Source organism: Cupressus sempervirens, chromosome 2 (genome assembly GCF_028749045.1).
Source record: "Cupressus sempervirens isolate cs-2001-9-10 chromosome 2, ASM2874904v1, whole genome shotgun sequence".
In the NCBI taxonomy this organism is placed as follows: Eukaryota; Viridiplantae; Streptophyta; class Pinopsida; order Cupressales; family Cupressaceae; genus Cupressus; species Cupressus sempervirens.
The window spans coordinates 715,192,056-715,216,510 of NC_143119.1; positions in this window are offsets into that span (position 1 = coordinate 715,192,056).

Here is a 24,455-nt window from a genome sequence, read left to right on the forward strand (position 1 = left end):
GGAAAACAAGTTTTCTCCACTTAGTATACATCAAGGTGTGATGGTTGAGTCATAGTTTTGTTCTTCTTGACATCAAGATTCAAGTCTCAGTGGGATGTTAGAGATGATGTCCTCATTTTATGATCTCATTGATTTATTACTTCAAAGAAAAAAAAATTATACACATATACTAATACATGTCAGCAGTGGGTACATCTCTTGCGAGGTTCGTGATATGGCAAATAACTGCCTCTTATGGATTCTATGATTGTATCAAGCATCGATAGGTCAATTTTTTGTGCAACGAAAACCCCAACTTCTAACAAGTGGTATCAGAGATTGGTCATAGGTTTCAATCGACAAGGGCCATTGCAAGTGACATTGGGAGGGGAATCGTTGGAAGTGGCTAAAATCCCTCTTGGGGTCCATAACATGACATTACCAACTCTTGTGAATTCTATTAGTCTAGTAGTTGTATAGAGCATTGATATACCGGTCTTTTGGTACAACAGGTTCCTTAACTTTTAACAATACATATCAAAATGTATATGCATATACATATACATACATGCACGCACACATATATCAAAATCAAATATATATAGATACTCTAATATCAAAATCAAGATCTTGATTCAATCACATATTGATGATTGAATTTAGACATCATGATACATTGATTTTGTGGATTTCCATACTTATACATCTTTGTTTCATATATAATATTTTACATACCTATTTGATGATCTACATGAAGAATCGCGGCTCTCACATCACAATAAATTCTAGTTTGAAAATGATTTAGATGGTTCGACTTCTATAACAAATCTCTCAAATTTGTACACACCCATTTCATTCAACTCAATCAATGCTTGCATGTCATGATAACATGGGTGGAATAATAGAAATTTAAATATCATACGGCACCGTTTCTTTGTCAAATCTAGAGATTGACAGTTTACATTATTCTTCATTCAAATTTCTAAACATCAAATACATTATGTGTAAGGTAAGTTAGTTTGTTGCAGCAGAGTCAATCATATGTCTTGTCAATCTTATAAATTCCTTACAATAAAATTGTTCAGTCTATGAATACTAACAGATGCAGTCAACGGTCACAAAACAATTCTCTCTAAGATCAAGGACTCATATCCTCACAAAGAAACAAAGCACTTTCTTGACAATAATTGATTAAATAAAACCGGTCACTATACTTTTTGTCTTTGAATGTGTAAACTATTGTACATTTCTAGTGACTTAGACTGGTGGATATGGTTAATTGCACATGGTTGAATAAGGTCTATAAAGTTGATTGGATGATTGATACTACAGCTAAATCTGATTCAAAAATTTCCCAACTTACTTAAAGTATGAATAGGGTTCATTTAATTCCATATCAATCACAACCTTTTAGTATTTGTTTAATGATCAATGATGCAATTCAAACATACAAACTTTGATAGTTCATGACAAAGTGGATAAACATAAAGTTGCATGTTAATATGTTATCTTTCAATCTTTCCTTATGTATGGCTATGTAATAATAACATCATAGTGAGGACGAGACTTTCTTCTTGATTTATCCCTTAATTGAACAATCCACATTGATCACTAGAAGATCAAAGATATAGTTTTAAATGCAAGTAAATAAATTTGAGTCCAAATACTTTAAAATTGTTTTGCCTAAATGAATAAGATGAATTTGATTTTTCGATTTAATAGATTTGGTTAACTCATGATCATGTTGATCTAGAGCCAAATCAATTGCATGCAGTAAAATAAGAGAATAAAGTTGTTGTCCACTGTATTGCTTTTAACACTTGTATGACACGTGGCACTAAATGAATTTTATCTTTTTTAATGGTATTCACCCATTAGAATATTTCAAGGGGTCTTCCAATACTCAAGCTAATAATGGATTGTCATGTATGTAGTCTACCCTTTCAAACAACAGAATTTTGTCACCTCACACTTTTAGAAAAGCATTATAAAAATGTTTGAACGTACCCAACTTAAGTGATGTTCTATCTACTATTAAATTTATGACTTTTGATCCGCATGTTAAGATCTATGATGCAAGGGAAAATGGTGATTAATAAAATATATAGATGATAATTTTGTACATTTCACTTGGCTTCTTCAAGTTATTTTATGAATGAAATAAAAACTACTGGGCAGTGTTAAAAATGGGAGAATCTAACATTGTCAAAGATTTTTTCCTGAAATTTATTTTAGGTAATACTTTAAATTTTGAATTATAATTAATATATTAATTTTAAATTAGTGAAATTATCATTTATAAGATATTATATCATTTTTTCTATATAAAAAATAGTAATTATTTATTTATCTCTTTTTAAAAAAATATCTAAATAGAAAATATGTATTAATAAAAAAACATAGATATGTAGTTTTCAATATATTATAAACATTATACATGGCATTTTTGTTGTTAAAATGGTAGAGAAAATTTATAAAACTTCTCTATGTTTGAGCCTTGTTGATGGCCTTGATTTAATTCCATGCTCAAAATAAAATTTTGTGACACTAAAGGAGTGTTTATGGAAATAGTTTGAATTTTAAAGAAAAATAATAAGATACAAATAAATAATGGTGAATTCTTATCATATGTCAAAATTTAAAACACAGAAAACCAATTTCCATGAAAAACACATATTTAGATTTAAAATAAAGAAAATCTATGATGAAAGAAAATACTAGATCTAACTTAAGCATATTTGAATGGACATGGGGGTCCAAAATAGAGTCCAACGTAAGCAAATTTTGTTAATTGGAAAGGTTTAGGGATGGGGCAGGGTTGGGGGGTGAATCGGTGCTTATGCATTTGAACAAATTTTAAGAATTTAACATAATTCATTTACAGATCTATTTAATTGATAGCTATCTCAATCTTGTCAATATGCTAAAACATAAAAGCATGGAGTAAATAATAGAAATGCACAAAAAATTAATTAAACGATCCATAACACAGGATTTTTGGTATCACAGAAAACCCTTGGTCAGAGGGAAAAAATATGGTGGGGATGATACCCACAACTTCTTCATTACAATTGAATAAGGTTGTCAATTAGGATTATAGCTTTGTCACTTCTGAGTCACTCACCCATTAAGGAGTGACTAATATAATGCTAATTTATCTTCAACCTTTCAAGACTACCCTATTAAGAGATTTCATCTTGCCTACATAGCATTCACCTTGTTAAAGTATTTGAAAAAGTACCAATATGAACCTAATAGTCCTATAAAAGACTACTTTGATTAAAGGATTTAATACACCTTGTAGAAAATTGGTTAAGGGTTCATACAAGATAACTTGACCTTATCTTGTTTCTATTCAAGCATGTCCATTCAATTCTCTAATTCAATACTCAATTTTGCACTTTATTTCACCTATGCATCTAATTTTCTCTTCACTGTCTTCTCTACTCATCTTCTATATCTCTTTACCCTTTTTCTTTGATCTTGTTAACCCTTTGTATAATCTAGACCATATATTCTAAGGCTCGCTACTTTTCTTTCTCTATTGTTGACTAGTTCACAAAAACTTCCTTTATTGGATACTTATAACTTGAGTATTTTGATAACTTCCTTAACATGCCGATAGTTCCTAGTATATTTTGTTAGTAGCATTTTGCTAATGTGTATGCATAAAATGTGACACACTTCTTCAAGACATTCCATCGAAGGGATCCAATATATTAGAAACCTTTAATGATGAATTAGAGCTTCATATCTATGAAGTGCAAGAGCTTATGAGATGGTGGCTCTCAAATGAACCTAGCTAAAGAAACCCTTACAAAGTGAACTATAGAATGAAAAATTTAAAGAGTAGAGTCAAGAATCAAAATGAGTGTAATGTAAATGAAAATAAACTAGAATGAGATACAAGATGCAAGATTAAGCTAATAAGTATGAAGAGTTACAAAACTATCTAGTTAAACTATGTGATCTAAGCTAGTGTATAAAGACAATCTAAGCTAAATAAAAACATGAGAATGAAGATGCAAAATGAGTGTAAAGTGAGTGCTCCAAGAGTTCCAAAAGCTCCAAGAAAATTTGCAACATCTGTTGATCTTAGATTGGTTTTGACAAGTGAGTGTCTATACACTTAAGTCATTTACTTAGTTCATGTTGAACAAGTAGTGTATGCCGAGCACAACATGTATAAGTTAGAGGATGCTGAGTCAATAGTGAGTACCAAGTCACTCATATGTCGAGTCACTGAAGTGTCAAGTAGACAGTATATGCCAAGCATTAGAGATTTCAGGTGTCGAGTAACACAGTTTTGTTGTAGTTGTTTGTATTGGCACAAACTACTATGTAAACCATTTTTGAGCCAACTTATAGATTGAATTACAATATTTTGGTGATAAGGATGAATCTTAAGTTTGAATCCCTATGAATTACATGCATCCAATTAGGTAAAGGGAAGGTTTAAGCGGCAAAATGGATGAATCACAACCATTGATTCATACCTAACCCTAAGTCAGCTAGGTCTTCTTAAGGAGGAAAAACCCTAAACTTTCCATGAGAATGAAAGGGAATGAATGCATGATCAAGGAGAGTTTTGCATGTGAAAACTAAGACATTTATGGTGACCAATATATTATGATCTGAAATTGCATTGCAGGAATTAGTTAAAGGAGAATAGAGGAAGGAGATAGTGAACAACAGAGAGACATCTAAACAAGAAGGATCAAGAACACATTAGGTTAGATGTGATCTGCCATCAAGCAACAAAGTGCTAACTGTAGGATCAATGCTAATACATTCTAATAGGTCAATTAGTTAAATCTGTTAATAGAGTAGTCCTAATAGGCTGTATTGAAATCCTCTAACAAGGTGCTTACTTTATTGTGAGTTAAAGTCCTTTAACATGGCACACTTTTAAAAGGGTGTTGAAATCATTTAACAAGGTAAGACCTAACAGTCTTTCTAAGCCTTTAATAGGGTAGACCTTTCACAAGGTAGATCATGTCTCATGATCGCACATTCTAACCTTCATTAGATACACTTTATTACTATAGTAGTGAAGATTTGTGGGTGTCATCCCCACCCCAATTTTACCTTTTCATTGGATGGTTTCTGGGTAATCATATCTGGTGTCTTATATGTGTGAATGCTTACTTGTTTACATGCTCTAGATGTATATGATTTTTCATGGTATTTCAGTTTACTTATTGAATGAATGAGATGCATGTGTGGTGAATTTTTTATAGGTCAAAGTTTAAAGCACTGATTCACTCCCCACCCCCCTCAAAATTTTATGTTTCCTATTGTAATTCCAACAATTGGTATCAAAGCTTTGTTATCTAAAATTGAAGCTTTGCAACTTTGAGAAAAGATCTTGGAAATGAAAGTCTACATGTTGGAAAAGATTATTGAGAACCAGGAGATTGAAATACATCTCATTCTATATTAGTTGAATGAAGCATGAGTATATTTAAAGAAATCTTTAAAGAGAAGGAAGTAAATTGCTATTGAGGAGAATGACACATAGTATAAAGAGATAGACACTACTAAGGTATTTTCAAAATGAGATTCAAATGAATTTGATGTAGGAATTATAAATCTAATGAAAAAGAATAGAGCCCAAGCTGAAGAAATAAGAAATCTCAAGTTAGAGCAAGAATCACAAGCCTGCCATACTACTATGTGAAGTGACTGAACAGAGAAAGAAAGCTATGGAAGAAAAAACCATTTTTAAGATGACAAAAGAGTTTTGACCAATAGACTGGAAGAGATATCATCAAAAGTAACCAAGATTACTAACATACAATTGGAAACTTTGGGTCAAATGAGGAATGCCAACCATGAATTGAATGCCAAAGACATTGAGAACAACATTGAAGTTGTAGAATGAGTAATTGAAAAATGATTTGAAAAGGGAAAAGGAATTTGCTAAAAGTTTTAATAAACCTAGTGAAGCCATCAAATACTTTGAGAAATTAATGAGATCCCCTAGATCCAACAATGATATATCTGGACTAAGATACACAAGTATTGAAGAAGGAGAGTCATCCAAAAGTGTTGAGGAAAGGAGTAACAAAGCTAAGAATTCTAAACCTACTTGTCATAGTTGTGATAAGAAAGGACACACTGCCAATGTATGTAGGATTAAGAGTGTAAATCATATTATTAAGCAAAAGAGCATGGCTCACTATCATAAGTGCAACAAACAAGGTCATCAGGCACATGAATGTAGAACCAAGACCATGCACACTCAAAGATTTGAAGAATATTGTTATAACTTTTAGAAGTATGGAAAAAGAGCTTTAGAGTGTAGATCTATAACTATAAGGGCATCAAATAGGAAAATAGAGGTAAAGAACAATGGAAACTTTTATAATTGGGATTATAATACAAGGTATAGTTGTCAGTATTGTCAAGAGTATGGACATATTCTTAAGAATTGTATTAGAACACATTTTAAAGGTGACTACAAAAGGTGGTTGAGTCAAACCAATGTATTAGTTGTTTGAAGATTGGTCACATCACCCCATATTGTCCAACAAGGACAAAGACACCAAGTTGTGAGTTCAAACAAGGCAAAGGCAAGGTAGATATTGAAAATATTAGAAATGAAGTGAACAGGACATGGAAGGAAAAGGAGGATTGCAACACATCAAGTGGAAGAGGGATCACTTCACCCAATGGGTCAGGTGATCATACCTCATTAAAATAAGCAATCAAGAGGTATGTGGGATTGATATTCAAAAGTTATATCATATATTAGTTTCAAAGGATTTACTTCTGGAAAGATTACATAAGCATGAATAAAGATGCAAGGTGTTATTAGGAATCACAAAAAAATCTTTAAGTTTTTCATGTTACTATCAAACATGAAAAGTTTCCTATGATTCTGAGTGATATGCTAGAGGATGTTGAGCTAATAGTCTGGTTAGTTGTTACTAAGCTCATAATTTTTTTCGAATGAATGGAAAGACTAGTGTATGTCGAGCTTACAGCTGTGTAAGCACTCAACATTAATTACAATATTTCAAAGGTGTATTTTATCAATTTCTTCTCATTTAACATAATTTGAAATTGAGAGAGAAAAAGAAGAGCTAGAGGTGATCTGGAAATTTCATTTGAAGCATTTTGTAGGAGATTTGAATAGCTATTTGGCATCATTTCATCAGATTTTGCAATGTATTTATTGTGTGCCGAGCTACACTGTTTCTAATTTTTGTAAACCTTATGTAGTGAAATAACTTAAACAATAGAAGAAATAATATGAAATATTATATAAAGACTTGATAATAGCTGAGAGTTATAAGCCACTTCGAGGGAGAAACCTCCAAATATCTCCAATGAGAACACATTTCACAATCTGATGATGAAATAGGACTCACAACCTCCTATATATACCTATTTATGCTTAGGTTGAATAGATACAACTCTTCATAATACCTAGGCCAACCTACCTACCTAAATTATAATATAATAATGATAACATGACTTAATTAAGGATTAAGAAAGCCACAAGTTGACTATTCATAACCCTATATACAATACTATTAAGGGCATAACATGTCCCCTCTCTTGAAAGAAGCATTGTCCTTAATGTTAACCAAGTGTGGATTCTTTTGAATAAACTCCTCATCCTGCCATGTGGCCTCTTCAACTAGTACATTCTTCCATTGGATGAGATACTGAGTCAGGGTTTTGTTCCTTAGCTTCTTTGTATGTTTTTGAGGAATGCACTCTAGTTCAAAAATTATTCTTCCTTCTTCATCAAGTTCTAGTAGTACTATTTGAGTAGGAATATTCTGCCCAATTACCTTCTTCAAACAAGAAACATGAAAAACTAGATGTATCTTTGTTGTTGGTGGCAACTCGGGCTTGTAGGAAACACTACCAATCTTTTGCATGATTTGGTATGGTCCATAATATATTGGAGACAACTTATTATTCTTTTTTTGTTTCTTCATTGAGATTTGTTTATAAGGCTACAATCTCAAGAAGACCCAGTCCCCAACTTCAAAATTTCTTTCGCTATAATGTTGGTCCACTTGTTGTTTCATTTGATTTTGTGCCATAGCTAAATTCTCCTTGAGTCCAAAAAGTACTTTTTGTTGATGAAGCAAGTGATCCTCTACTGCTTGAACTCTTAATGACACCTTTAATGATGATGTTATGGAAGAAGGATGATAACCATAAAGTACCAAAAATGGAGACATTTTTGATGAGCTATGAAAAGAAGTATTCTACCACCATTCTGCAACACGTAACCAATCTACCCATTGAGAATATTTTTCTGAAGTGAAACAATGTAGATATCCTTCCAAACATTTATTAACCACCTTAGTTTGCCCATCTGATTATGGATGGTATTAAGAACTATGAGCCAATTGAGTACCCAAACATAAGAATAAATCTTTCCAAAAGTGACTAGTAAAGATAGGATCATGATCACTATAGGATCATGATCACTAGCAATAACCTTAGGTGTACCATGTAAATTTTGGATATTCTCCAAGAAAAATTTTGCCACTATATTTGCTATAAAAGGATGCCATAATGCAATAAAATGTGCATATTTAGTGAGGCAATCAACTACGACCATGATGAAATTATGGCTTTTAGATTTGGGGAGCCTTGTGATGAAGTCCATAGATACCTCTTCCCAATATTGGCTAGGAATAGATAAAGGTTACAAGAGACCTGGCATCTTAATTGTTTCCCCCTTATTTCTTTGACAAACCAAACATTCAGCCACAAACTTTTGAACATCACCTTTTAACCCTTCCCAAAAAGAATCTTGCTTAACCCTATGATATGTCTTCAAAAATCCCAAAAGACCACTAGTTGGGGACTCATGTAGTTCTTTGAGAATCTTGTGTTTAAGAGTGGAATTCTTGCTGAGATACAAGTGCTTTTTAGAGAAAAGAACATCTCCCTTTAAACAAAGCTTATCTAAACTACTAGGGTCAATTTTTATTTGTTGGATGAATTTACTTGTTGCAACATCATTTTTCCACTCTTCTTTGGTTTCTACCACCCAATTTTTTAGTAATATTGAAAGGGTACACAATAAGGCTTTATCTTTTTCATCCTGTTAGAATTCTTTTAGAATAACTAAGAGGGGGAGGGGAGGGGGGTGAATCAGTTATTCAAGGTCCAATAATGTCTAATTCAAAATTTTCTTTCTAGCCTTTTTACTTTCTTGTCAAATCCTTAATGGAATATAATTGAAATTATCATACATGCAATTAAACATTAAACAATCATGAAAAGTAAACATACATCATCACATAACACAAAGGATTTTGGTGACCCAAAAACCCTCCAGGAATAAGAAGGTAAAACTAGGGTGGGGATGATACCCACAAAATTACTACGCAACAAATTTTAACCACTTCTGATAGTTTGCCCTGTTAAAGGCTTGCCTTGTTAAAGGCTTTACACACTGTCAGATGTGACCCTGTTAAAGGATTTCTATACCCTATTAGGAGTGTGCCTTGTTAGAGGACTTAAGAACATTCAACTTAGAATGCCACCCTATTAAGGGATTTACATAGAGCTGTTAGGCCCACCCAAGTCCATGGGATTTATAGTCACCTTCTCAAAAGAATCTTTTATCCCTCTCTAAGGATCTCCTATCCTTCTACTGAGGATCTCTTATCCTTCTCCTGGGGATCTTCTATCATTTTGTTGAGGCTTATCCACCTAGCTGTTAAGCTAACCTAGCAATGTAGGATTTCAATGTCTAATACAATGGTAAGAAAGTATTAGAAAGGTTTTGACTTGATAAAGATTGCAACTCTAACCTTACAGGTTTCAGATCGCTCTTCGATTATTTTCTTTGCTTGGCTTTTCTTCCTTCTAGTGCTGATAGCTTGTTCACCCTTCAAGATCTATCTTCTTGAGCTCTTCCACTCATTATGCCAATGCACTCTATGGTCACTTGATCAACTCAGAGTCTTAATCCTCTATACTTACTCCTCACTGTGTCCTCCTTTTGACATTTCACACTAGCCTTCTCTTGGCTTCTTCGCACAACCACACTTATGACCAACTCCCTCTACACTTTTCATCTCTGACCTATAACTCCTTATATAGAAGTTTTGTTCTTCATTTCCCGCTCAAATCTTCCCACTCATCAATTTGATTTGATCTGAGAAAATGATATTGTTTTCCCTCCAAATTGTTTCTTCTAGAAACTTCATGATAAGTCCATCAGTATTCACTCAAAACTAGTTTGCATGGTTTACATGAAATTCTATCACATCTACTCATCATCCTTATCATCCACCTGATTCACAAAATTCAATGTAACAAACTTATCATTACTAATCTAGTGAATCTTTTTGTCTTATCAATAATACAACAACTCAACATCATTGGTTTACTGACGCTCGACACCTTTACTCGGCACCTGAAGGATTTCTCAACACCTTCTGTGTTACTCGACACTCAAAGGATTTCTCGACACCTTCTCTGTTACTTGGCACCCAAAGGATTGCTTGGCACACATTGAAGTTGAGCTTGCTCGGCTTTAACATATTTTCTCAGCACTCACAAATGAACTTAGTCAAGTTCTACAAATGACTTAGTTAAACCTTACATCTTTGATGTGTCTTAGTGCATCCATTCCCTGTGTCTTAGAGTATGTCATCAATACAGTCTTTCATAAATGGCTTAGATAATCCTTATACTTCATTACAACATCATAACTTCAACCTTTCTCTAGGTGCTCTAGTTACATCTTATTGATTTCCTCCTCCTTGTCAATCAACCAATTCATAGTATTTGGATCACTTAAGAAAATGCCATTCCTACAAGTAGCAAGTTTTATGTCAATGAAAAATAATTATTGAAAACATTCTTTACCAGTTCCATCATTCTTCATTCATGATCTTTTCAATCATTTCCAACAATCTCCCTCTTTGGCATTGATGGCAAACCAAATTGATCAATTGATTGAGCTGATCAACTTAGTTACCACCAAAATTATATACCAAACGAAAAACTTGTTGGCATTACATGTTCATTTTATATCTTCCTTTTTGTATCATGTCTTCCTCTTTTGCTGATACAAACTGAATCCTTTGTTCTGCTTCTTCCTCTTGACTTCTGCATCCTTACATTGTATTCTTGAACCTTCATAGCTACTTGCTGATCAATTTCTTATCTCTTTTGAATCTCCCTCTGTCATTTCTCTTTTTTTTTAGTCTACTACTGATCTCATACATTCTCATACATCTCCCTCTTACCTTTTATTGATCATTTTCTTATAAATCTCCCTCTTTGACATAAATGCCAAAGGTGTAGCATCTTCAACATGCTTGGTGTAAGCTTTGCATCTTATGTCTTTTTCTTCTATCACCATGCTTGTGACTGATCTGGAATTTTTGTTCCTGTTGTCATCCTCTGCATCATTCTTTTGATATTTCAATGATCTACTCTTATTGATGCAGGGTAGCTTCTTTGTTTCTTTAGATTGCTTGAGTTAGGGTCTTTACCCCCAAATTGCCTCTAAGATATTCATAAGTATCCTTGGGCAATGGTTTGGTGAAGATATCTAAAATTTGTTCCTTTGTGTGAATGTACTCCATCTTCACTTGTTTTTCTTCCACCAATTCTCTGACATAGTGATACTTGATTGCAATATGCTTGGTTTTTGCATGCATTAATAGATTCTTGGATATGTTTATAGCACTTTTATTATCACAATATAGTATCATAGGTTTGGTTACCTCTTCTTTCATTCCTTTCAATAGATGTTTGAGCCATACAATGTTTGTGCAATTAATTGCTGCTACCACATATTCTGCTTCTACAGTGGACTGAGATGTGCATGTTTGTTTCTTGGTAGTCCAAGTAACTAGCCTTTTACCTAAGAATAATGCTCCTCCGTTTGTGCTTTTCCTATCATCAATGTTGCCTCCCTAATATGCATCTGTGTATCCATTGAGCTCAAACTTCTCATTCTTTTTGTAGTATAGGCCAAAATCATCAGTTCCTTTGAGATACCTCATTAACCTCTTTACTGCCATGAGATGGTTTTCTCAAGGATTAGCAGAGAATCTAGCCACTATTCCAACTGCTAACGCTATGTTTGGTTTTCCATGTACAACATATTGCAGTTTTTCAATCATGGATTTGTAAATTCTTTGACTGACTTCAGTTGATTCATCATTTTTGGATAGCTTATGTCCTGTTGCCATTGGTGTGCTGACAGGTTTGGAGTCTTCCAATCAAAATGTCTTGAGTATCTCTTTGATGTAATTTTATTGTGTCATGAATATACCATGTTTTAGTTGATGTACTTGCAATCCAAAAAAGAACTTGATTTCTCCAAACATAGACATCTCAAATTCATGTTTCATTTTGTCAACAAAGCTTTTGCAAGGTGCTTCCTTTCCTCCAAAAATTATGTCATCCACAAAGATTTCAGATACAAGGATATCCTTACCTTCTTCTAATTTGATGTACATGTTGATGTTATCATCAGTTCTTTCAAATCCTATTTGCACTAGATACTTGTGAAGTCCCTCATACCAAGCTCTAGGGGCTTGCTTTAATCCATATAGAGCCTTATGCAATTTGCATACCTTGTTTTTGTTATTTTCATCAAAAAATCCTTTTGGTTGCTCTATGTAGACTTCCTCTTCAAGTATACCATTCAAAAATGTGGACTTAACATCCATTTTATAGACTTTAACTACTTTGAAGGTTGCATATGCCAGTAAGGTACTTACTCCTTCCATTTTGGAAATTGGAGCAAAAGTTTCTCCATAGTCTAGTCCTTCTTCTTTTGCATATCCTTTACAGACTAGTCTTGCCTTGTTCCTTGTAATTTCACCATTCTCATCTAACTTGTTTCTAAACACCCACTTGGTTCCAATTACATTTTTGTCAACTGGTCTTGAGACTAAGGTCCATGTCTTGTTCTTTTCAATTTGTTCTATTTCTTCTTTCATAGCATTGCACCAGTCATCATCTTTTATGGCTTCACTTACTATTTTTGGTTCCATTTTGCTAAGTAGACATGTCTCACTTTTGAGTCTATTCCTTGTCATTGGTCCTACCTCTTTGTTTCCAATAATTTGATCTGTAGGATGATGTCTTCTTACACACTTTACCAATACTAGTTCTTTTCTTGTTTGCATGTTGTCTCTTTTAGAATCTGAATCTTCATGTGTATCTTCATCAGATATTTCTTCATTTCCTTCATGTTGATAGTTCTCAAAATCTGAATGAACATTCTTTGTATTTTGCAGCTCAGCATTCACTATTTGTGACTCGGTAGATACTGGATTTTGTTGTTGATTGTCATTTTGAGTTGCAACTTCACTATTACTAGGTATACCTTCATAAAAGTATTCAAAGGTCTTGTATTCTTCTTCTTTCTTGGTGTTCTCAACACTTTGAACTTCTACAATCTCATAAAATTTCACATTTGTGCTTTCTACTACTTTGTTAGTGTTAACATTCAAGCACTTATAAGCTTTGTTTCTAATAGACTAACCAAGAAATGTGGCTTCCTCAGTCTTTGCATCAAACTTTCCATTTCCAGACTCTTTATATATATAGCATTTGGATCCAAATATTTTGAAATGTTTTACATTAGGAGAATGCCCATCCCATAAGTCAAAAGGTGTTGCATTTGTACCTTTTTTAACTTGAACTCTGTTGAGTGTGTAGATTGTAGTACATACAACTTCTCTCTGGTACTTGAGTGCAACATTTTTCTGCATCATTAAGGTCCTCGCACAGTCAATAACTGATCTATTCCTCCTTTCTACTATACCATTCTGAGGTGGAGTCCTAGGTGTTGATGTCTACCTTTTGATTCCTCTTTCATTTCAGAATTCTTCAAATTCTCTTAATGTGAATTCACCTCCTCTATCAGATCTAAGATTTTAGGCTCCTCCTAGTCTCTTTCTAAACTCTAGCCAAGTACCATTTGAACATTTGGAATGCATCTAACTTTTGTTTCAGAAACATGACAATCATCATCTTTGAATAGTCATCTACAAATAGAATTATGTATCTGTCACCTTTGTAGCTTTGTACTTCAATAAGACCACACAAGTTAGTACGAACTAGCTCTAATACTTCATTAGAAGTATAAGCCTTGCTTTTGAAAGTTGACTCGGTCATCTTCCCTAGTTGGCATTGTTTGCACATGGTGTTATCAGGCTTCTTCAACTTTGGTAGACCTCTGACTTTCTTCATTTTGTTGATGCTTATCAGATTGTCAAAATTTACATGACATAGCCTTTTGTGCCATAACCATACATCATCAGTTTGAACAATGAGACAAGAAGCATCTTCCATGTCTAGGTAGAAAAAATTACTCCTAGTTTGGTCACCTTTTCTTATTAGACTTCCTTGAGAATCATAGATCTTGGCAACTCCATTTTCAAATTCAACCTTACATCCACTCTTTTTATTTGTTTGCACCTCCTCATTGTCTTTTATTGTCATCTTGGCTTTGAATGTAGATTTAAAGTTTTCTGGCTTGTAGTTGTCAAAGTTGGATAGCTCAAAGGCAATGAGTCTTCCAATTATTCCTTCAAATGACAATGTGTTGCTTGGTACACACCTTAGCTCTTGGATGGCTGATACACTTATAGCATAGATACGAAGCAAAGTTCTCAAGTATTTGCTACATACTGTTTCTTCTAATAACTGTCCTTCTAGGCTTCTTATGGCACTTACCACTTCTTTCATTCTTGCACTGTATTGAGCAACATTCTCTCCTTCTTCCATTTTCATGTCATCAAACTTTCCTCTTAGGCTCTCTCTTTTGGCTCTCTTGACATTATCATCTCCTCTATAGATGTTTGATAATTTTTTACACATCTGATATGAAGTACCACATTCTTTGACGTCATCATACTCGGCATAGCTTAGTGCTGAAGCAATCTCTAGCATCACTTAATTATGCTCCTTCTTCTTGTTCATGTCTTCTACAGTGAGGGGTCTTGCAGGGTCGACATGATCAACTGTGATTGAGGTCTGTGCATAGTCACCTATTGATCCAAGGTGCAACTTCATCAAACTTTTCCATGCAACAAAGTTGTCTTTGTTTAGCTTGGGAACTTCTTTCATGGACATCTTGATCTACCTACTACTAGTACCTTGAAACAAATCAGCAGTGGGCTTTGATACCAATTTTTAGAATTCTTTTAGAATAACTGAGAGGGGGGGGAGGGTGAATCAATTATTCAAGGTCCAATAATGTCCAATTCAAAATTTTCTTTCTAGCCTTTTTACTTTCATTTCAAATCCTTAATGGCATATAATTGAAATTATCATGCATGCAATTAAACATTAAACAATCATGAAAAGTAAACATGCATCACCACATAATACAAAGGACTTTTGTGACCCAGAAACCCTCCTAGAATAAGAAGGTAAAACTAGGGTGGGGATGATACCCACAAAATTACTATGCAATAGATTTCAACCACTTCTGATGGTTTTCCTTATTAAAGGCCTACCTTGTTAAAGGCTTTCACACTGTTAGATGCGACCCTGTTAAAGGATTTCTACACCTTGTTAGGAGTGTGCCTTGTTAGAGGACTTAAGAATATTCAACTTAGAATGCCACCCTATTAAGGGATTTACATAGAGCTATTAGGCCCACCCAGGTCCATGGGATTTATAGTCACCTTCTCAAAAGAATCTTTTATCCCTCTCTAAGGATCTCCTATCCTTCTCCTGAGGATCTCTTATCCTTCTCCTGGGGATCTTCTATCCTTTTCCTAAGGCTTGTCCACCTAGTTGTTAAGCTAACCTAGCAATGTAGGATTTCAATGTCTAATACAATGGCAAGAAATTATTAGAAATATTTTGACCTGATAAAGATTGCAACTCTAACCTTGCAGATTTTAGATCGCTCTTCAGTTCTTTTCTTTGCTTGGCTTTTCTTCCTTCCAGTGTTGATAGCTTGTTCACCCTTCAAGATTTGTCTCCTTGAGTTCTTCCACTCATTATGCCAATGCACTCTATTGTCACTTGATCAACTCAGAGTATTAATCCTCTATACTTACTCCTCACTGTGTCCTCCTTTTGACATTTCACACTAGCCTTCTCTTGGCTTCTTCGCACGACCACACTTATGACCAACTCCCTCTACACTTTTGATCTCTGACCTATAACTCCTTATATAGAAGTTTTTTCTTCATTTCCTACTCAAATATTCCCGCTCATCAATTTGATTTGATATGAGAAAATGATATTGTTTTCCCTCCAAATTGTTTCTTCCAAAAACTTCATGATAAGTCCATCAGTATTCACTCAAAACTGGTTTGCATGGTTTACATGAAATTCTGTGACATCTACAGCATCATCCTTATCATCCAACTAATTCACAAAATTTAATGTAACAAACTTATCATTACTAATCTGGTGAATCTTTTTGTCTTATCAATAATGCAACAACTTGACATCATTGGTTTACTGATGCTCGACACCTTCTATGTTATTCGGCACCCGAAGGATTGCTCGACACCTTCTGTGTTACTCGGCACTCGAAGGATTTCTCGACACCTTCTCTATTACTCGGCACCCAAAGGATTTCTCGACACACATTGAAGTTGAACTTGCTTGGCTTTAACTCATTTTCTCGGCACTCACAAATGAACTTAGTTAGGTTCTACAAATGACTTAGTTAAACCTTACATCTTTGATGTTTCTTAGTGTGTCCATTCCCTGTGTCTTAGAGTATTTCATCAATACACTATTTCATCAAAGGATTAGCTAATCCTTATACTTCATTACAAAATCATAACTTCAACCTTTCTCTAGGTGCTCTAGTTACATCTTATTGATTTCCTCCTCCTTGTCAATCAACCAATTGATAGTATTTGGATCACTTAAGCAATTGTCATTCCTGCAAGTAGCAAGTTTGACATCAAAGACAAAACAATGATTGAAAACATTCTTTACCAGTTCCATCATTCTTCATTCATGATCTTTTCAATGATTTCCAACACATCCTTCCTAGAAAATGCATCGGCCACAATATTTTCCTTCCCTTTCTTATATACAATTTCAAAGTCATATCCCAACATCTTAGTGACCCATTTTTGTTTCTCTTTTGATGATAGTCTTTGTTCCAAAAAATGTTTTAGGCTGTCATGATTTTTCTTAACCTTGACGTGTTGACCCATTAAATAAGACCTCCATTTATTAATTTCATGAAGGATCGCTAACATTTATGACTCATAAATAGGCTTGAGTTGATTTTTACCTTTTAATTGATGACTCTCAAAAGCAATTGGGTGGCCTTCTTGCATGAGAAGTGCTCCTATCCCATTTCCAAAAGCATCACATTCCACAATGAATTCCTTGGTGAAGTATGGAGTGGCAAGTACTGGAATTGTACACATAGCCTTCTTTAATTGCTCAAATGATACATTAGCAGATTCATTCCATTGAAAAGAGTCCTTCTTCAATAGAGTTGTAAAGGGTGCTGCTATATGACCATAATTCTTCACAAATCTTCTATAATATATTGTCAATCCCAAGAAACCCCTCAACTTCTTAATTGTTTTTGGAATAGGCCATTGCATGATAGCCTTAATTTTGTTAGGGTCCACCTTTACTCCTTCATGTGAAACTATGTGTCCCAAACACTCCACCTCCTTAAGACCAAAAACACACTTGGATGGCTTACCAGAGAGTTGATGATCTTCAAATAATTGTAACGCTTGATTTACATGCTACAAATGTTCCTCCCAAGTCTTTTTATAAATTAATATATCATCAAAGAACACTGACACAAACTTTCTCAAGAACTTCTTAAAAATGGAATTCATCAAACTTTGGAATGTAGATGGTGCATTGGTAAGATTGAATGACATCACTAATGTAGTAAGCCATTGTACTCCCAAAACAATATCTACTGCACCCATGGATATTGCATACATTGGGGTATGAAGTTGATAATCTCCCATGGATAAGTTGATGATATGAAATTTTCTTCAACAACTAACTATGCACCCATCTGCAATCAAAACCTAAAACTTGAGGGCTAGATATATTTTAAAAATTAGAAGAGTTGCCAAATTTTTGTTGATGAAATTATGATTACTACCTAAGTTGATCAACACTGTTACTTTTATGCTTCTTTAAGAAACCCACTACCTTGAGAGTTTGTGGTGCATTGAAACTTGAAAGTGAATGACAAGAAATGATTGGTTGAGAATCATGTGATTCATCACCCAACTCCCTATCTTCCTCTAATATGGGCTTATCCTCTTCTTCCTCACTTGGACCTTCAATATAGAACAATTTATTTTCAATACATTTATGTCCTCGACTATATTTTCTATCGCAATTGAAACACAACCCTTTTGCTCTTTTCTCCTTAATTTGTTGTGGAGTCAATCTAGTAGGTTGAGGGAGATAAGGTGTTGAATGTCCTTTCTCTCTTGTCACATTAGCCCCTTTCTTTCTAGAAATCAAGAAGTTCTCCTATACCTAGTGTGCCAATATAAAATACTCAATTATTGAACTAGGACAAAACATGCGTACCTAATGTTGAATGTGATCCTTGAGATCACCCAAGAACAAATCATTCAAGTTCTCCTATATAATTGTATCCATCTTAAGGATAGATTTTGGAATTGTTGAATATAATCCTTAACTGATCCTATTTTTTGTAGCTTAGCAAGTTGGCTAGAGAAGTTTTCTGTCACACTATTTCTATATTGTGCTTGGAGTTCTTCTGTAAAAATTGGCCATGATACAGTGAGAACCTTTTTCCTCCTATGAGTACAAAGCCAACGATACCAAATGAAGCCATTATAACCTTTTGTCCATATGGGATTTGATGTATTTCAAAAAAATTCTCCATCTGATTTATCCATGTTAGAGGATCCTTGCCATCAAATTTGTGCATATCCATCTTTGGGAAAAAATTCCTAGATCTAGTAGGATTAATAAAATTTGTGTCATCATTAGTTGACTTGAAGGTTTCACCTTGATTTCTTGAGAGCTCCTTCCTTGTTTTGTTAATATAGGTGTTTAACATGCTTTGATATCTGCTATATCTTCTTGAAGGTCACACATATCCTTCTTAACCTCTTCCTTGAACTTACTAAGTTCCTCATTGGGCTTGCTCTCCTCTGTTGCTTTCCAATATTGATTAGAGGATTTCCCTAGCATGGTAGAATTATTTTTTCATCTTGTTGGAGGCCCCGTCATGATGGAAACCAATGTTTTCAAAAAAAAATCCCCAAAAAATTAGCAAATTCGTTACTTTGAGAGAGGATTTTCCTAATTTTACAATATCTTGCTTATTTTTGTTTTTCAATTTCTGCAAGCTCTGAATTTACGCTCCTCTACTATGTATTGAAAAACTCAATACAATTTATACTTCAATTCAACAGGATGTGAGAGATATGAAGATCTCAAAAAATTGTCTAGAAATAGTAATTCTACAATAATTTCCTCAAATATTTTCCAATTCCTCTAAATTTTGGACTATAGCTTATTTAATATGTTCTTCAAAAACCCTTTAAAAATATTTGAAAAAATCACTAAAATTTGAAAGTTACACTCTTTCCAAAATTGCCTTAACATTGATCATGCCAAGATCACGCTCTGATACCACTTGTAATGAAATAACTTGTACAATAGAAGAAATAATATGAAATATTATATAAAGAATTGATAATAGCTGAGAGTTATAGGCCACTTCAAGGGGGCAATGTCCAAATATCTCTAATGAGAACACACTTCACAATCTTATGGTGAAGTAAGACTCACAACCTCATATATATAACTATTCATGCTTAGGTTGAATAGAAACAACCCTTCATAACACCTAGGTTGACCTACCTACCTAAATTATAATATAATAATGATAACATGACTTAATTAAGGATTAAGATAGCCACAAGTTGACACTTCATAACCCTATATACAATACTATTAAGGGTGTTGGCATAAATAGCTATTTACTATTTACACTTTACTTAAGTTTACTTAGGTTAGTGCAATATTTTATTATTTTGCATTATTTTATTATTTCTCTTTATGAGACACTTAGGAGTTTGCATATCTTTTAGAGTTGTAATGTAGACAACACAGAAGTATGCAACTCTAATTATGCACATGGTGTCTACACCACAGGATTTTGCATCATTCACTGAGTTGTCATGTAGACAACACAGTTTTTTGCACTCCTAATTTTGCACATGTTGTCTACAACACTGTTGTGCATGTTTCACCTTTGTAGGCTTATCCTCTTATCATTGCACTTACTTTCATGCATAATGGAGGGTAACCCATATCTGGTGGAAATGTGCCTAGTTTTTGGACTTATCATGATGCTAATTCCAAGGCATTCTAGGTGCATCTCAGAGGCCTTTATATTGAGGCACTCCTAGTGTACTTGTACATAGAATTGAATACTATACAATTATTTTGATCATACTTTGGTCTACTTTGTGCTTGTGTTTTGAGTTCCTTGGTCTTGGGTAAATTCTTCCCTAAGGAATATTCTTACATGTTATCAGAATTGAGGGTGATACTCATCACATAGCCATTGGAGACCTCGTTGCTTCATCTCTTTAAGGGAGCCGATTCAGATCTAGAGCATTAGCAACAATTGGGAGTGTTTAGAGCTGCAGCAGACCTCGCCATTGCATCCAAAATGATGATTCAGTGAAGATTGACTATAAATTTGCCTATTTTAGGCTATAGTCAACGAGGAGGCAAATTTTTTTTACAAGTCAAAACTCGAAGGCTCGATTTGCAAATCTGGGTATGGCCTTATTTGATCTGCAATTCATTTTACAGATCTGATTTATTTTGTTCTTTTTTCAATTTTTTTGGAATTATTTTCATGAGTGTGCAGAGAAAATTTTTTAGGCTTAGGTACCGAGCAATCAAACCTCAGCCTTGAACCCATGTAGAATATTTCGTAGACTAGAGAATATTTTTTAATATTTTGCAGGCAATTAATCTCACTTCAAAGGGTCGTGGGTCATACAACTAAACTTTTTGATCGCTGCATATTTTTTGGCACTCGAAAAACTCTCCTACCCACCCGAAAGGAAGCCTATGGCATCGCTCTCTTTCTTTCTCATTGTCGTGGCTCTTGGGTTTTATAAGACTTTGAAAGTCCACACATTGCCAATGTGGGACTAAAAATGCAGCATTTCACCCTTTTTTTATTTACCGATGATGATGAGAATACTCCCAACAGCGTCCACACTGGTGATAGAAACTACCAACACAGATTTTGATAGGAACATGTCAGCGGTGACCACACTTTCCATCGTAGATGTGTGGCATCCTTTGGCTCGTACACACGATGAGAACAAACCCATTTGCCAGACACATTAGATCTGCACACACAAGCCCTGTTATCTGCCAATGTGCTAAATTTGGGCCCCATTCACATAGACACATGGTGATTACATGTCACCAGGACATGTCAGTGCCCAGTCAGATCGTCTATATAGTAACATGTCATTGACCGTATAGAGTGATGTCATCATAAGTCTGTGTAGATGTTGATGTCATTAATCTAGTAGCCTAAAATTGATGGTCATCTTACCATCATATGAGGGCATTTTTTTATTGCTGCGATGAATGTTTGAACCTCAAATTTAACACACTATTTTCCTCTGCAGACCCCTCTTCATATGCAATTTTGATTTGGCACCCTAACTTCAAATAGCCATAACTCGTTCATACGTACTTGAAATCAGGTGCAATTTTTTTTGATTTTTGGTAAAATTTCTTGAATTTTTTAGTGGTGTAGTTAGTTTCTAGTTTTGGTGCTCGAATTGGTCAATACAAGTGTTTTTTGGTGACTGTACCTATCTAATCCTACTTTTTGTAACTTCAAAGGCATCGTACAAGCTCATCTGGACTAATTTTTAGGTTCCATTTTTTTTTTAAAGTGTATTTTTTTTCGTCTAGTTTTTAGATCTGCAGTCAGATTGTAGTCTTATTTGGACAAAAGTATCACTTTCAGAGATAGGTCTTGTTTTGCATTGTAAGCTACATAATTGATGTAATTTTGAGCTACATTGTAATAGTCTAGATTTGTACTCTATACAGAGGTTGTAATTAGTAAAAATTAGAAAGCCCACTTTGTCCATTTTGACAAGTGGCCTATTGTAAATGCACTATATATAAAGTGCCAAAATCATTTATTTGGGGGGGAATTTTCGATTGAGTAAAAATGGGGGGTGTGTACTATGTACTGTGCCTCCTTTATCTTGTGTTCTTGCATTATGGGTTCTTTTTAAAAGTGAACTCCACATAATTATTCTACTTGGAAAGAAAATATTAAAGAGCCATTGGTAGAAAAAGGTTTATGGCGTTATGTCACTGGTTCAGCTAAGAAACCTCTTGCTGATGCTAATGAAGCTTGTAAAGAAGGCTGGGAATCCAAACAAGAGATGGCCTTAGGAACCTTGTTCAAAAATATATCTGATTCTATCAAATTTCACATTAGGAAGCTTACAGATCCAATAGACATTTGGGATAAACTAGAAGCTTTATACGGGACAGTAGATGAAGAGATGGCCTACACCATAGAGGATAAACTTCTCAAGTTGGATCCTAGAAATTTTGACACAATTAAAGATTATCATACCCAAGTAGAAATGTATAGGGCACAACTGAAGGATTGTGGTGAACCCATTAAAGATGGAAAGATGATCAAACACATCATGATTCATCTTCCACCTGAATATGCTCCTTTTGTTTCTAGCTTTAATACACACAAATTAACAATGGGTAGTGCCTATGTTAAGCCTTCATTCAAGAAATTCTTAGAAATGTTGATCCTTGGACATGACAATCTAGTGGGTATGGGAACTCTCAAGTCTTCCAAAACCAAATCCTTGGTAGCAAATGAAGGTAATTTAAGTGGCAAAATCTCAAACAAGAAGCAGAAGCAATGGAAGGCTAAGCCACAAGACAACACACAACAGTCCTCAAAACAAAAAATCTTCCACAAGTCAATCTTCTTCTACTCAACATTTTTCTTCACAACAAGGAAATTCTTCTTCCAAGAACAATCAAAAGGGGAACAATTCCAACAAGAAGGAGAATAAAACATGTTCCTATTGTAAGAAGAATGGACATGAAAAACATGAGTGCAAAGATAAGTAGATTGATGAATTGGTAAACATTATGAAGAAACACAAAATTGATGTTCCAAATGCATACAAAGACAAGGGTTGTTCCACCACTTCAATGGGAAAGGTGCAAGTACTAATTATGTAGAGTAATGGGTTCTAGATTTAGGAGCAACTCATCATATGGGTGCTTCAAGGGAACAATTTTCCTCTTTAAAACCTTCAAATGTACCTTACATCTATGTGGGCAATGATACTCAAATTGAAGTAGACGGTAAAGGGAATTTTGAGTTAGAGAATGACATCTTCAAGGATGTACTTCATGTTCGTCACCTTAGCACCAACCTTCTCTCCATCTATTAAATCACTCACTATGGATGTGGCAACAAAGTAGAGTTCCTCCCCGACACAGTAGTGGTGAAAAATCTAAAAGATGATTCAATGGTGGCGATTGGAAAGGAAAACCATGAGACTAGACTTTATTCTTTCTTACATTTTGTGCCTAAGTCTATGTCTCTTGCCTTGTTGACTCATTCAAACACTTAAAGTAAAATATGGCATGAAAGATTTGGACACCTTAATTATTGCTACCTTCAACAATTAAGCAGATAGGAAATGGTCATTGTTCTACCTCAAGTCAAGTTTTTAGAGGGAATATTTCCAGGTTGTGAAGCAAGTAAACATCCTGAAGAGAAATATGACAAGGAGAAGTCTTGTAAGGCAACTGCTGTGCTAGAATTGGTACATAGTGATGTAGCTGGCCCCTTTCTAGTACCTTCTTTTGGTAAGGCCCACTATGTTCTCACATTTATTGATGACTTTTCAAGGTACACTTGGGTATTTTTCCTTGGTCATAAGAGTGAATTCTTTGACAACTTTATCACATTCAAAGCTCAAGTTGAGAAGAAATTTGGGAAAGCCATCAAGATACTAAGGACAGACAATGGCAGAGAATATGTCAACTCTAGACTTATAGACTATTGTACGCATGAGGGGATAGATCTTCAACATTTAGTTGCATACATGCCATAGTAGAATGGTATAGCTGAAAGAAAGAATAGAACCCTTAAGGAAATGACTACTTGCATGCTTCAACACAAGTCTCTTGATCAAGTATTTTGGGCTGAAGCCATCTATTGTGCCAACTACATTCAAAACCAAAGTCTGCATAAGGCCTTAGATGGAATAACACCTTTTGAGGCATGGTGTGGTAGGAAACCAAGTGTTAAGAACTTCAAAGTTTTTTGTTGTCCAGCATGGGCTAGGATACCTCCACAAAAGTGAAAGGCATTAGAACCACAAAGCAAACCATGCATATTTGTTGGATATCTTGATCATCTCAAGGCATATAAATTAATGGATCTAGAGGCTCATGAAATATTCTAT